This window comes from Schistocerca gregaria, chromosome 8 (genome assembly GCF_023897955.1).
Source record: "Schistocerca gregaria isolate iqSchGreg1 chromosome 8, iqSchGreg1.2, whole genome shotgun sequence".
Classification (NCBI taxonomy): domain Eukaryota; kingdom Metazoa; phylum Arthropoda; class Insecta; order Orthoptera; family Acrididae; genus Schistocerca; species Schistocerca gregaria.
Window position 1 is genome coordinate 174879493 of NC_064927.1, and position 15463 is coordinate 174894955.

Consider the following 15463-nt stretch of genomic DNA (forward strand, 5'->3'; position numbering starts at 1 on the left):
CTGGTGCCTTATTTAGGATTGTGAAAGTGTGAATTTGTAATCTTGCGGAACACTTCAAATATGGAGCCAAGATAGGGAGACTGCATACAACACTGCATTCATAAAATAGCACACGAAGAACGTTGAAACATATGCAAGAGGAAATTAACCACAACCAACTGATTCAATTTTCACCCAAAGAAGTTATGTTCGCAGCGCAATCCTGTCCGTCATGTAATTACCACACACTGGTATACTAAATTCATACTAACTCTCTGTGAAATCTTTCCAAAAAGAATAGCTTAGGGCTACTTTGACGATTACACCACATGCTTCACGTGGTCAACTTGGCTTACACAAAGAGTGGATCTCCACAATAATACTGATAATTAAAATAAATTACATCGAAAAGCAATTTACAAAAGAAAAACCTTGAACTGGTTACTATCGTCTTACTATTAACCTGGTGGGTCAAACAACTGTATACGCACGTGGTACTGGTCTCACAAAGTACACCCCACGTGGGTTGAACATATAGAAAAGTTACTATATTGAAAAATATTGTCAAGACGAGACGTTAGAATCTCACGCACATTCGCATTTAAGATTGATGATCTTAGAGTTACTGATCAACATGTGGTTCCACTTTACTCACAAAGTAGTGACAAAGCAACTACCGGAATACATTTCGAACTTCACACTCGAATTACACTGCGTTGCAATTTAAGATATTTTAGAGCTAAACCTGAAATAAAGGTGATTAAATTATCAGTTAGGCTGAATTTAATAAATCCATTGTCCTACGGACTTAGCCGACACGTGCTTAGCCGGAGATCTTACCACTTGAAACGCTCGCCACGGACAGGCTAACCTGCGGGGCTCCTGCCGTGCGTGATTCACAAATACAAACGGAAGTGACCAGAGAGGCAGCTCCCTATAACCAACATGACAAGCGACAGACAGGACCATACTAAGAATAGAAACCTCTTTTCTTCTAGAAAGCGTAGCTACCTGTTCCGACGTTGGTCCTACCGCTCTCTAGCAGACATGCTTCTCTGATACCATCAAGAATGCAACTAGAAATACATTTGCTCATTCATTTTTTCACACAGAAGGAAAGGGGGACGACAGTATCTTATCATATACAGTATATAAAAGAAAGCGGATGTAGGTTTCGTATGAAACTGTGTGACATGAATTACATATAAACTGTGTTTTAAAGTGTGGTAGAGTGACAGATCGTTCTTGTTTATGTGCAAAAGTAACACGTTTCACTGCTCAGTCTCCTCCCCAATAGTCAGAAACACCACAGTAAATTTAGAAGAGGAATTTATGCAGTAATTGACAACAGATTTAAGAAATTAACATGAAAGGAATCCAGCAGAGACCTTTCACCATGTGGCCAGATGAAGAACGAGTCATCAACGTGTAGCAAACACGTCAGATAGTAGGCGGCAGTTGTAAGTGCATCTTCCTCGAATTTATACAAAAACAGATTCGCCACTACTGGAGATAAGGGGCTACCCATGGCCACTCCTTCAGTCTGCTCATAGAATTGGCCTCCATAAGAGTGTGTTCTTCCCACGTAACAAGATAAGGACGCTCCTTGGAACTGTCAAAGATGATTTGGGGTTAAGGAAACCTGGTGTCTACCAAATACCATGTGAGTGTGGGATGCCTTACATCGGTCAAACTACCAGAACTGCTGACATAACAAGTAAAGAACACCAGAGACATGACACGCTACGACAGGTAACTAAATCTGCAATAACAGAACATTGCCTGGACCTTGAGCCCACCATGGATTATGACAAAACCAGGATCCTGGCTCAGACCACCCGATTCTGGGCTAGTGTCATTAAAGAACCTATTGAAATCAATATGGCAGAGAACTTGATCAACCGGGAAGCAGGATATAAGCTTAATACTGGCTCTGAACACTGTAGGACTTCACATCAGAGGTCATTAGCCCCCTAGAACGTAGAACTACGCAAACCTAACTAACCTAAGGACATCACACACACCCATGCCCGAGGAAGGATTCGAACCTGAGACCGTAGCAGTCACGCGGTTCCAGACTGAAGCGTTTAGATCCGCTTGGCCACACCGACCGGCAGCTTAGTACTACGTGTAATCCTGCTTTGGAGCTACTACAGAAACAACTTAAGAAAGTTCCCTCCTCCAGTGACCCGATTCTACGAGATGACAAGTATGCGGTGTCACACTGGTCTAATAAAGTCAGGAGGCATTCAACAGATGAAACAAGCACTGGTAAAGTAGAATATATTGCACCAACCGAACGTGCGGAACTATCTCTGCATCGAGACAGACGCGTCGTGCTCCGGGTTGGGGGCGTGCGTGTTTGAGGAAGACGACGTGTGTTTCAGGAAAAAGACGTCAAGGTTAAATGAAAAATTAAGGTGGTTAGTTTGCAATACGTGTGCTCACGGAATATGAGACATCGTACTTACCCATAGAACTAGTAGCTTTAGCCGTGACTTGGTCCTTTAAAAAATTCAACTACTATATTGACGGTAACCCCCCCGCCCCCCACCCCTACCCCCCGCATGAACCATAGACCTTGCCGTTGCGTGCCTCAGCGATACAGATAGCCCTACCGTAGGTGCAACCACAACGGAGGGGTATCTGTTGAGAGGCGAGACAAACGGGTGGTTCCTGAAGAGGGGCAGTAGCCTTTTCAGTACAGTAGTTGCAGGGGCAACGGTCTGGATGATTGACTGATCTGGCTTGTAACACTAACCAACACGGCTTTGCTGTGCTGGTACTACGAACGGCTGAAAGCAAGGGGAAAACTACGGCCGTAACTTTTCCCGAGGGCATGCAAAATGGCTCTGAGAACTATGGGACTTAACATCTGTGGTCATCAGTCCCCTAGAACTTAGAACTACCTAAACCTAATTAACCTAAGGACATCAGACACATCCATGCCCGAGGCAGGATTCGAACCTGCGACCATAACAGTCGCGCGGCTCCCGACTGAGCGCCTAGAACGGCGAGACCACCGTGGCCGGCCGAGGACATGCTGCTTTCCTGTATGGATAAATGATCATGGCGTCCTCTTGGGTAAAATATTCCGGAGTTAAATAGTCCCCCATTCGGATCTCTGGGCAAGGACTACTCAGGAGGACTTCGTTATCAGGAGAAAGAAAACTGGCGCTCTACGGATCGGAGCGTGGAATGTCAGATCCCTTAATCGGGCAGGTAGGTTAGAAAATTTAACAAGGGAAATGGATAGGTTAAAGTTGGATATAGTGGGAAGTAGTTCGGTGGCAGGAGGAACAAGGCTTTTGGTCAGGTGAATACAGGGTTATAAATACAAAATCAAATAGGGCTAATGCAGTGGTAGGTTTAATAATGAATAAAACAAGAGGAATGCGGGTAAGCTACTACAAACAGCACAGCGAACGCATTATTGTGGCCAAGATAGACACGAAGTCCACGCCTACGACAGTAGTACAAGTCTATATGACAACTAGCTCTGCAGATGACGAAGAAATTGAACCCCCATGAACCATGGACCTTGCTGTTGGTGGGGAGGCTTGCGTGCCTCAGCGATACAGATGGCCGTACCGTAGGTGCAACCACAACGGAGGGGTATCTGTTGAGAGGCCAGACAAACGTGTGGTTCCTGAAGAGGGGCAGCAGCCTTTTCAGTAGTTGCAGGGGCAACAGTCTGGATGATTGACTGATCTGGCCTTGCAACATTAACCAAAACGGCGTTGCTGTGCTGGTACTGCGAACGGCTGAAAGCAAGGGGAAACTACAGCCGTAATTTTTCCCGAGGACATGCAGCTTTACTGTATGATTAAATGATGATGGCATCCTCTTGGGTAAAATATTCCGGAGGTAAAATAGTCCCCCATTCGGATCTCCGGGCGGGGACTACTCAGGAGGATGTCGTTATCAGGAGAAAGAAAACTGGCGTTCTACTGATCGGATCGTGGAATGTCAGATCCCTTAATCGGGCAGGTAGGTTAGAAAATTTAAAAAGGGAAATGGATATGTTAAAGTTAGATATAGTGGGAATTAGTGAAGTTCGGTGGCAGGAGGAACAAGACTTCTGATCAGGTGATTACAAGGTTATAAACACAAAATCAAATAGGGGTAATGCAGGAGTAGGTTTAATAATGAATAGGAAAATAGGAATGCGGGTAAGCTACTACAAACAGCATAGTGAACGCATTATTGTGGCCAAGATAGATACGAAGCCCACACCTACTACAGTAGTACAAGTTTATATGCTAACTAGCTCTGCAGATGACGAAGAAATTGAAGAAATGTACGATGAAATAAAAGAAATTATTCAGATAGTGAAGGGAGACGAAAATTTAATAGTAATGGGTGACTGGAATTCGAGTGTAGGAAAAGGGAGAGAAGGAAACATAGTAGGTGAATATGGATTGGGGCTAAGAAATGAAAGAGGAAGCCGCCTAGTAGAATTTTGTACAGAGCACAACTTAGTCATAGGTAACACTTGGTTTAAGAATCATGAAAGAAGGTTGTATACGTGGAAGAACCCTGGAGATACTAAAAGGTATCAGATAGATTATATAATGGTAAGACAGAGATTTAGGAACCAGGTTTTGGGTTGTAAGACATTTCCAAGGGCAGATGTGGACTCTGACCACAATCTATGGGTTATGACCTGTAGATTAAAACTGAAGAAACTGCAAAAATGTGGGAAATTAAGGAGATGGGACCTGGATAAACTGAAAGAACCAGAGGTTGTACAGAGTTTCAGGGAGAGCATAAGGGAACAATTGCCAGGAATAGGGGAAAGAAATACAGTAGAAGAAGAATGGGTAGCTCTGAGGGATGAAGTAGTGAAGGCAGCAGAGGATAAAGTAGGTAAAAAGACGAGGGCTGCTAGAAATCCTTGGGTAACAGAAGAAATATTGAATTTAATTGATGAAAGGAGAAAATATAAAAATGCAGTAAATGGAGCAGGCAAAAAGGAATACAAACGTCTCAAAAATGAGATCGAGAGGAAGTGCAAAATGGCTAAACAGGGATGGCTAGAGGATAAATGTAAGGATGTAGAGGCTTATCTCACTAGGGGTAAGATAGATACTGCCTACAGGAAAATTAAAGAGACCTTTGGAGAGAAGAGAACCACGTGTATGAATATCAAGAGCTCAGATGGCAACCCAGTTCTAAGCAAAGAAGGGAAGGCAGAAAGGTGGAAGGAGTATATAGAAGGTTTATACAAGGGTGATGTACTTGAGGACAATATTATGGAAATGGAAGAGGATGTAGATGAAGACGAAATGGGTGATACGATATTGCGTGAAGAGTTTGACAGAGCACTGACAGACCTGAGTCGGAACAAGGCCCCCGGAGTAGACAACATTCCATTAGAACTACTGACGGCCTTGGGAGAGCCAGTCATGACAAAACTCTACCAGCTGGTGAGCAAGATGTATGAGACAGGCCAAATACCCTCAGACTTCAAGAAGAATATAATAATTCCAATCCCAAAGAAAGCAGGTGCTGACAGATGTGAAAATTACCGAACTATCAGTTTAATAAGTCACAGCTGCAAAATACTAACGCGAATTCTTTACAGACGAATGGAAAAACTGGTAGATGCGGACCTCGGGGAGGATCAGTTTGGATTCCGTCGAAATGTTGGAACACGTGAGGCAATACTGACCTTACGACTTATCTTAGAAGAAAGATTAAGAAAAGGCAAACCTACGTTTCTAGCATTTGTAGACTTAGAGAAAGCTTTTGACAATGTTGACTGGAATACTCTTTTTCAAATTCTAAAGGTGGCAGGGGTAAAATACAGGGAGCGAAAGGCTATTTACAATTTGTACAGAAACCAGATGGCAGTTATAAGAGTCGAGGGACATGAAAGGGAAGCAGTGGTTGGGAAAGGAGTGAGACAGGGTTGTAGCCTCTCCCCGATGTTATTCAATCTGTATATTGAGCAAGCAGTAAAGGAAACAAAAGAAAAATTCGGAGTATGTATTAAAATTCATGGAGAAGAAGTAAAAACTTTGAGGTTCGCCGATGACATTGTAATTCTGTCAGAGACTGCAAAGGACTTGGAAGAGCAGTTGAACGGAATGGACAGTGTCTTGAAAGGAGGATATAAGATGAACATCAACAAAAGCAAAACGAGGATAATGGAATGTAGTCCAATTAAATCGGGTGATGCTGAGGGAATTAGATTAGGAAATGAGACACTTAAAGTAGTAAAGGAGTTTTGCTATTTAGGAAGTAAAATAACTGATGATGGTCGAAGTAGAGAGGATATAAAATGTAGACTGGCAATGGCAAGGAAAGCGTTTCTGAAGAAGAGAAATTTGTTAACATCGAATATAGATTTAAGTGTCAGGAAGTCATTTCTGAAAATATTTGTTTGGAGTGTAGCCATGTATGGAAGTGAAACATGGACGATAACTAGTTTGGACAAGAAGAGAACAGAAGCTTTCGAAATGTGGTGCTACAGAAGAATACTGAAGATAAGGTGGATAGATCACGTAACTAATGAGGAGGTATTGAATAAGATTGGGGAGAAGAGAAGTTTGTGGCACAACTTGACTAGAAGAAGGGATCGGTTGGTAGGACATGTTTTGAGGCATCAAGGGATCACAAATTTAGCATTGGAGGGCAGTGTGGAGGGTAAAAATCGTAGAGGGAGACCGAGAGATGGGTACACTAAGCAGATTCAGAAGGATGTAGGTTGCAGTAGGTACTGGGAGATGAAGAAGCTTGCACAGGATAGAGTAGCATGGAGAGCTGCATCAAACCAGTCTCAGGACTGAAGACCACAACAACAACATGATGAAATAAATGAAATTATTCGCATAGTGAAGGGAGACGAAAATTTAATAGTCATGGGTGATGGGAATTGGGTAGTAGGAAAAGGGAGAGTAGGAAACGTATTACGTGAATATGGATTGGTGGTAAGAAATGAAAGAGGAATCCGCGTGGTAGAATATTGCGCATAGCATAACCTATCATAGCTAACACTTGGTTCAAGAATCATCAAAGAAGGTTGTATACATGGAGGAACCATGGAGATACTGACAGGTGTCAGTTAGATTATATAATGGTAAGACAGAGATTTAGGAACCAGGTTTTAAATTGTAAGACATTTCCAGGGGCAGATATGGAGTCTGACGACAATCTATTGGTTATGAACTGTAGATTAAAACTGAAGAAACTGCAAAAAGGTGGGAATTTAGGGAGATGGGACCTGGATAAACTGACTAAACCAGAGGTTGCACAGAGTTTTATGGAGAGCATAAGGGAACAATTGACAAGAATGGGGGAAAGAAAAACAGTAGAAGAAGAATGGGTAGCTTTGATGGATGAAGTAGTGAAGGCAGCGGAGGATCAAGTACGTAAAAAGACGAGGGCTAATAGAAATCTTTGGGTGACAGAAAAAATATTGAATTTAATTGACGAAAGGAGAAAATATAAAATTGAAGTAAATGAATCAGTCAAAAAGGAATACAAACGTCTCAAAAATGAGATCGACAGGAAGTGCAAAATGGCTAAACAGGCATGGCTAGAGGACAAATATAAGGATATAGAGGCTTATCTCACTAGAGGTAAGATAGATACCGCCCACAGGAAAATTAAAGAGACCTTTGGAGAAAAGAGAACGGCTTGTATGAATATCAAGAGCTCAGATGGAAACCCAGTTTTAAGCAAAGAAGGGAAAACAGAAAGGTAGAAAGAGTATATAGAGGGTCTATACAAGTGCGATGTACTTGAGGACAATATCATGGAAATAGAAGAGGATGTAGATACAGATGAAATGGGAGATATGATACTGCGTGAAGAGTTTGACAGAGCACTGAAAGACCTGAATCAAAACAAGGCCCCAGTTGTATACAACATTCCATTAGAACTACTGACAGCCTTGGGAGAGCCAGTCCTGACAAAACTCTACCATCTGGTGAGCAAAATGTATGAGACAGGCGAAATTACCTCAGACTTCAAGAAGAATATAATAATTCCAATCCGAAAGAAAGCAGGCATTGACAGATGTGAAAAAGACTGAACTATCAGTTTAATAAGTCACAGCTGCAAAATACAAAATCGAATTCTTTGCAGACGAATGGAGGAACTGGTAGAAGCCGACCTTGGGGAAGATCGGTTTGGATTCCTTAGAAATATGGGGACACGTGAGGCAATACTGTCCCTACGACTTATTTTAGAAGCTAGATTAAGAAAAGGCAAACCTACGTTTCTAGCATTTGTAGACTTAGAGAAAGCTTTAGACAATGTTGACTCGAATACTCTCTTTCACATTCTGAAGGTGGCAGGAGTAGAATACAGAGAGCGAAGGGCTATTTACAATTTGTACAGAAACCAGAAGGCAGTTTTAAGAGTCGAGGGACATGAAAGGGAAGCAGTGGTTGGGAAGGCAATGAGACAGGGTTGTAGCCTCTCCCCGATGTTATTCAATCAGTATATTGAGCATGCAGTAAAGGAAACACAAGCAAAATTGGGAGTAGGTATTAAAATCCATTGAGAAGAAATAAAAACTTTAAGGTTCGCCGATGACAATGTAATTCTGTCAGAGAGAGCAAAGGAGTTGGAAGAGCAGTTGAACGGAATGGACAGTGTCTTAAAAGGAGGATATAAGATGAACATCAACAAAACAAAACGAGGATAATGGAATGTATATCGAATTAAATCGGGTGATGCTGAGGGAATTAGATTAAGAAATGAGACACTTAAAACAGTAAACGAGTTTTGCTATTTGCGGAGCGAAATAACTGATGATGGGTGAAGTAGAGAGGATATAAAATGAAGATTGGCAATGGCAACGGAAGAGTTTCAGAAGAAGAGAAATTTATTAACATCGGGTATAGGTTTAAGTGTCAGGAAGTCGTTTCTGAAAGTACACTCCTGGAAATTGAAATAAGAACACCGTGAATTCATTGTCCCAAGAAGGGGAAACTTTATTGACACATTCCTGGGGTCAGATACATCACATGATCACACTGACAGAACCACAGGCACATAGACACAGGCAACAGAGCATGCACAATGTCGGCACTAGTACAGTGTATATCCACCTTTCGCAGCAATGCAGGCTGCTATTCTCCCATGGAGACGATCGTAGAGATGCTGGATGTAGTCCTGTGGAACGGCTTGCCATGCCATTTCCACCTGGCGCCTCAGTTGGACAAGCGTTCGTGCTGGACATGCAGACCGCGTGAGACGACGCTTCATCCAGTCCCAAACATGCTCAATGGGGGACAGATCCGGAGATCTTGCTGGCCAGGGTAGTTGACTTACACCTTCTAGAGCACGTTGGGTGGCACGGGATACATGCGGACGTGCATTGTCCTGTTGGAACAGCAAATTCCCTTGCCGGTCTAGGAATGGTAGAACGATGGGTTCGATGACGGTTTGGATGTACCGTGCACTATTCAGTGTTCCCTCGACGATCACCAGAGGTGTACAGCCAGTGTAGGAGATCGCTCCCCACACCATGATGCCGGGTGTCGGCCCTGTGTGCCTCGGTCGTATGCAGTCCTGATTGTGGCGCTCACCTGCACGGCGCCAAACACGCATACGACCATCATTAGCACCAAGGCAGAAGCGACTCTCGTCGCTGAAGACGACACGTCTCCATTCGTCCCTCCATTCACGCCTGTCGCGACACCATAGGAGGCGGGCTGCACGATGTTGGGGCGTGAGCGGAAGACGGCCTAACGGTGGGCGGGACCGTAGCCCAGCTTAATGGAGACGGTTGCGAATGGTCCTCGCAGATACCCCAGGAGCAACAGTGTCTCTAATTTGCTGGGAAGTGGCGGTGCGGTCCCCTACGGCACTGCGTAGGATCCTACGGTCGTGGCGTGCATCCGTGCGTCGCTGCGGTCCGGTCCCAGGTCGACGGGAACGTGCACCTTCCGCCGAAAACTGGCGACAACATCGATGTACTGTGGAGACCTCACGCCCCACGTGTTGAGCAATTCGGCGGTACGTCCACCCGGCCTCCCGCATGCCCACTATACGCCCTCGCTCAAAGTCCGTCAACTGCACATACGGTTCACGTCTACGCTGTCGCGGCATGCTACCAGTGTTAAAGACTGCGATGGAGCTCCGTATGCCACGGCAAACTGGCTGACACTGACGGCGGCGGTGCACAAATGCTGCGCAGCTAGCGCCATTCGACGGCCAACACCGCGGTTCCTGGTGGGACCGCTGTGCCGTGCGTGTGATCATTGCTTGTACAGCCCTCTCGCAGTGTCCGGAGCAAGTATGATGGGTCTGACACACCGGTGTCAATGTGTTCTTTTTTCCATTTCCAGGAGTGTATATGTATGGACTGTAGCCATGTATGGAAGTGAAACATAGACGATAACTAGCTTGGAGAAGAAGAGTATAGAAGCTTTCGAAATGTGGTGCTACAGAAGAATGATGAAGGTTAGATGGGTAAATCACATAACTAATGAGGAGATACTGAATAGCATTGAGGAGGAGTTTGTGGCACAACTTGACTAGAAGAAGGGATCGGTTGGTAGGACATGTTCTGAGGCATCAAGGGATCACCAATTTAGTATTGGAGGGCAGCGTGGAGGGTAAAAATCGTAGAGAGAGGCCAAGAGATGAATACACTAAGCAGATTCAGAAGGATGTAGGTTGCATTAGGTACTGGGAGATGAAGAAGCTTGCACAGGATAGAGTAGCATGGAGAGCTGCATCAAACCAGTCCCAGGACTGAAGACCACAACAACAATAATTGACGGTAAACATATCAATGTCTATTGCGACCATCAGGCCTTGGGCTTTCTGCTGAGGTTTAAGTTGTTACACCAGCGACTAGTGTGATGGATGCTCCTATTACAGGTGTACGGTTATGAAGTAATCCATACCAGTGGTAAGGACAATGTGGTAACTTATGCTCTATCCAGGCTTCCGCAGGATCTACCAGAGTACTCGGATCCTATAAAACAGATGTCACATTTCTAAGGTACTTCAAGGGAAAGATCCACTCCATAAACATTATTATGTAGACAGGTGCTGAAATATAGAGGCACTACAGGCAGCAGATACAAAATGGGTGAAACTAAAGTGCATATTCGCAGAATAGCCTTATCATAAATGGTGATTGTAGTATTATGTACGCTATAATGTACTGTCTCATAGGCAAAGAAACCAACCTGTTCCTAGTGTGTTTGCATTACATACAGTTTTAAAGAACATGTCATACCATGGCGACAGTTTAGTGTCGAGAAATGCAAATGAAAGATCGTACAGTACTTTTACATTCCAAATTTGCACCACTGCGTGCGTCATTTATTGCCGACGTGTATAGCGTGTCAGAAAAGTAAACCATCTAATTTTCGTAGCAAAGCTGCTCTGCATCCCTACTGACTCATAAACCTGGAGAAATTATTTCAATCGATGTATCTGGCTTACATGCACAAGGAAGAGTTTGAGTAAAATAGCTGGTCCCCTTGTACGACTTATTTTCAAAATATGTGCGATTGTATGCCACTAAGTCCCGCACTCCAACACCCATAATCAAACGGATCAAGGAAGATTATATTCCTATACTCGGAAAACAGAATGCCATATTGTCCTCTAACACATCAAATTTCACTGGCTGAAATGGAATGGTTTTTTGCTAGAAAACGGCATCAAGCAGTTTTGGATAACTACTTTACGTCCTGAATCAATCCTAACTGAACGGATTTATTTAAAGTTCAACCACTTCATATGAATGTATGTTCAACCATATTGACTGAATTCGTTACGCTATTTGAGCAATGGTAAATAATCTGGTGCATACCACCACATAGCAAACGTTAGCATCGTTCGTGTTTGACATGTCTCAGACAAATGAATGATTGAATCATCTTCCCTAGTTTACAAAGAGTAAACTGTCACACGAGAAAAGCATCAAGCGAGCTTTGGTTGCTCTTAGTTCAACAGCCGCTTTGAGAAAAACAGCTTATGATAACAAACTGGAAAAGGTGCAAGGAGTCAAAATTGAATTCTTTCATAGAAAAAACCCTAAGTCTTCTCTTTTATTTAGAAAGAACAACAAATGCAACTAATTTACAATGGTCCTTATAAGGTTATTCGAATACCTCATGAAGGAAGACTCGCTGAGGAATTCCGCCATACAGCGGGAATGTTGATGTCGGCGATTCACACACTGATCCACCATGTCGCACAGATTTTTCTATGGGTTCAAATCAGGTGATACTGCACGCCAATCGAGATGTCATAGGGTGCAGCAGTGTTGAAAGATCGAGTAACATATTCTTCCAGTGCGATGACATCTGCGGTTGTCGCCTTGAAACGTAGGGCTATCAATAACATACTCATCATGGTGATTTTGGCTGGAAAGTAACAGATGATTATCCAGATTATTTAAACAGGCATACGGTTCATATTAGTGATACCTCAGCGAACGGGTCCAATTGATTACAAGAAATAAACCACAGACAATAAACAGGTATGACCAGTCAGCTATTGTCCATAATCGATGATTTATAGCCCACTGTAGATGCACAGTTTTTTGATAATTCTTTGGAGATTACTGACTCCAAACGCTCATTAGATGCTGTTCCACTCTCAGTATTCTCTCACTGACAGTTGGGGTTGGATCTTCATTCACAGTTATGTTAATAAGAGATTTTACGTCAAAGGCCGTGAATCGCATCTCCAAACCCTCCCAATGACGATCTTTTCCCGACCGCAGATGTGATGCACTTTTCGTGGCTTTGTGTTAAAGAACTATTTGTCGACGTGTTGAACAGTCTGCAGCGATCCAACAACTTCACACTCGTTGAGCTCGGCCAAACACGATTTCACGTTTTTGCCTGTTTTCGCCATATTTATGGACAACGTCCGCTTGAAACACATATATGATACTGCAGCACCTGGCCCGAAGTACAATGCTATGTTCCTTCGGCCATGTGTGCATGCATGACTACAGCCGTTATGAAATACATGTGACGTATTTGCAGTTGCGAATATGGAAAACTATGAGTAGCGTAATGGAATGACCACTATGAAAATCTGTGCCGAATCTGACTCGAAACCGAATTTCCCGCTTATTGCGTTCGATCGCCTCAACATTGTGCTATCCGGGTACGATTCAGAGCTACACCAAAACTTTCATATGTCGTCAACCATGTGTCTACAACGTGTACTCATTGGACCGTTATGCAAATTTTCACTCACGTGAAACATTTTAATTGAAAGTCACTTGGCCGGTGTCGGCGGATAAATGCGATGTCGCAGTGCTCGTGTTGTTTCGAATGAAGACGTGATATTTTTTTTTTCCGACATACCGCAAGCGCCCAAACACGCTGCGGGTTGTGCTGCTCGAGTGCTTTGTCAAACGGACGCACACCTACGATGGAGAGGTTAGCCTCGAGTGCCTGTGGTGGTCCGACCCGCATCTGCAGAGCTGGCCCAGCCCACTATTCTATAGAAGCCAGTTGGCACGGGGACCCCAGCCGCTCAGTCCACCAGCACCAGAATGTCCTCAGCCTGTCCTACATCTACCGTATGTACATACTCTGCAAGCCATTACACGATGCTTGGTGGTAGGTGTCCAGTAAAACTACTAATCATTTCCCTTCCTCTCTTGTTCCACTCGCAAACAGAGCGAAGGGGAAGGGCTGTCTAAATGTCTTCTTATGAGCTCTAATTTATCTCACATTCGATGTTCTTACGCGAAATGCAACGGAATCGTTCTTCAGTCACCTTCGAATGCCGGTTCTTTAATGCGAATCACTGGACGGAAGGTGGTGTTCTTCTCGAGGAACGCTACTGAGAAAATTTAGAGTTCCAGAAGTTTGTCCATAATTTTTAAATTTTGTTTGAAGCTAGGAGCCCGTCTCACAATTGCTTGAATGTCTTTTTTTAATACGACCTGGTGCTTATCCCAGGCACTCGAGCACTACTCAAGAGCAGGTCGCACTAGCATCCAATATGCAGTCTCCTTTACAGAGATATCACACTTCCCCAAAGCTCTTCCTGAATGCGGAAACCCTTGGCGGAGTTGGACAGCTATCAGATATAAAGTTCCGATAGCGTGCCTTGGACCAAAGTATACAATCAAACTTACTATGATTCCTCGGTGGTCGGTATTTGGTAGCGGGTGAGACAACATAATCGACTTACCACATAACACAAAAAAACTCAATTGCACCTGATTCGCACGTATAGTGAAGCGCAGTTCTTCAAAAGGCACGTTAAGACACATGCAATAACAACTACAGTAAAATAAAAGTGAAATATGGTGACAGTAAATAGGATTGACGCTGTTAATGGTGGGTCAACAAGATCAAAATAGAAACACTCTTAGCAGGCACTACATTTATTTTATGGAAAGCACATATGAAGAACAGTCTTCACAATTAGCAAACAAGTTACATTTGGAACTGAATGAAACGCTCTGAGTTGTTGCAAGTGGGGAGCGCTATGCACTGCAGCCTATACTTGCATGTTCTGTACGTTGTGACGTCAATAGTTGCTCATCGTGGTGGCAGCGTATGTATTGTAGCTTCATCAGTCATGAAATGGCAAAAAATATCTCGTCTTGCTTGGTATATTATTCTCCTGGCAGTCACATCACCCTCTGTCGCATTCTTTCGTTACAAGCGTAACGTAATCGTAATGGTTGCTGTATCGATAGAAGTTCATATGTGCACGACGATAGTATCTTACAATGCCCTCATTGGCATTGTAGCGAGAAGAAAATACTTCTCTGGTCGCTTTATCACTAACGTAGTGTCTCGCTGCTTCTGTAGTCGCTCGTAGCACAGTAGTATCGCTCAGTCGCCAGGTTCCATGTAGGTGGTAATCCAGCTGAAGTGGAGGGTTTAGGGATGCCAGTTGTTAATTGTCAACAGAGTTTGTACTATACTTGTTTTAATACAGAAATTGCTTAGTCATACACGTCACAGAATCAGAATTTGCAATGTAGCGGTTCTAGGCTACGCCGTTATATTCGACCCTTTGCAATTCATCAACACAGTTTTCTGACTTTTCATAATGATAGACACTGTCCATGACACGTGGCGTTCTGATAACTAATAACTTCACTTTATATCTTGTTTAAGAGCAGAAATATGCACTCGCGGCCGTTCTTTTAGAGCCGCCCCGGTTACTCGATCGTACGTTTTGAATGGCTCCCCGCGACCAACTTGCCCTGTCTTCCCGAAGAACAAGAGAGACCCCCCTTTCTCCCTGAGCCAATAAGGACACTTCTCTCGTTTCCTACATATATACATATCCAGACATTCAGCCAATGGGCGTTCAGATCACTGTTGCTAGGCGGATCTGACATCACGTTTGCGGACATTGTGACTGAAGTTTGTCTCGGAACACTGTCTCAGATTGTAAGATCCTACTCCCGAATAGTCGGATCTTGTCCCTAAAAAGGTTGCACAACACTGCCCCATATGATTTCATCACTAATGCTACTTAATAACGCTTAAATGTACATGTTGCGTGCTGCTAC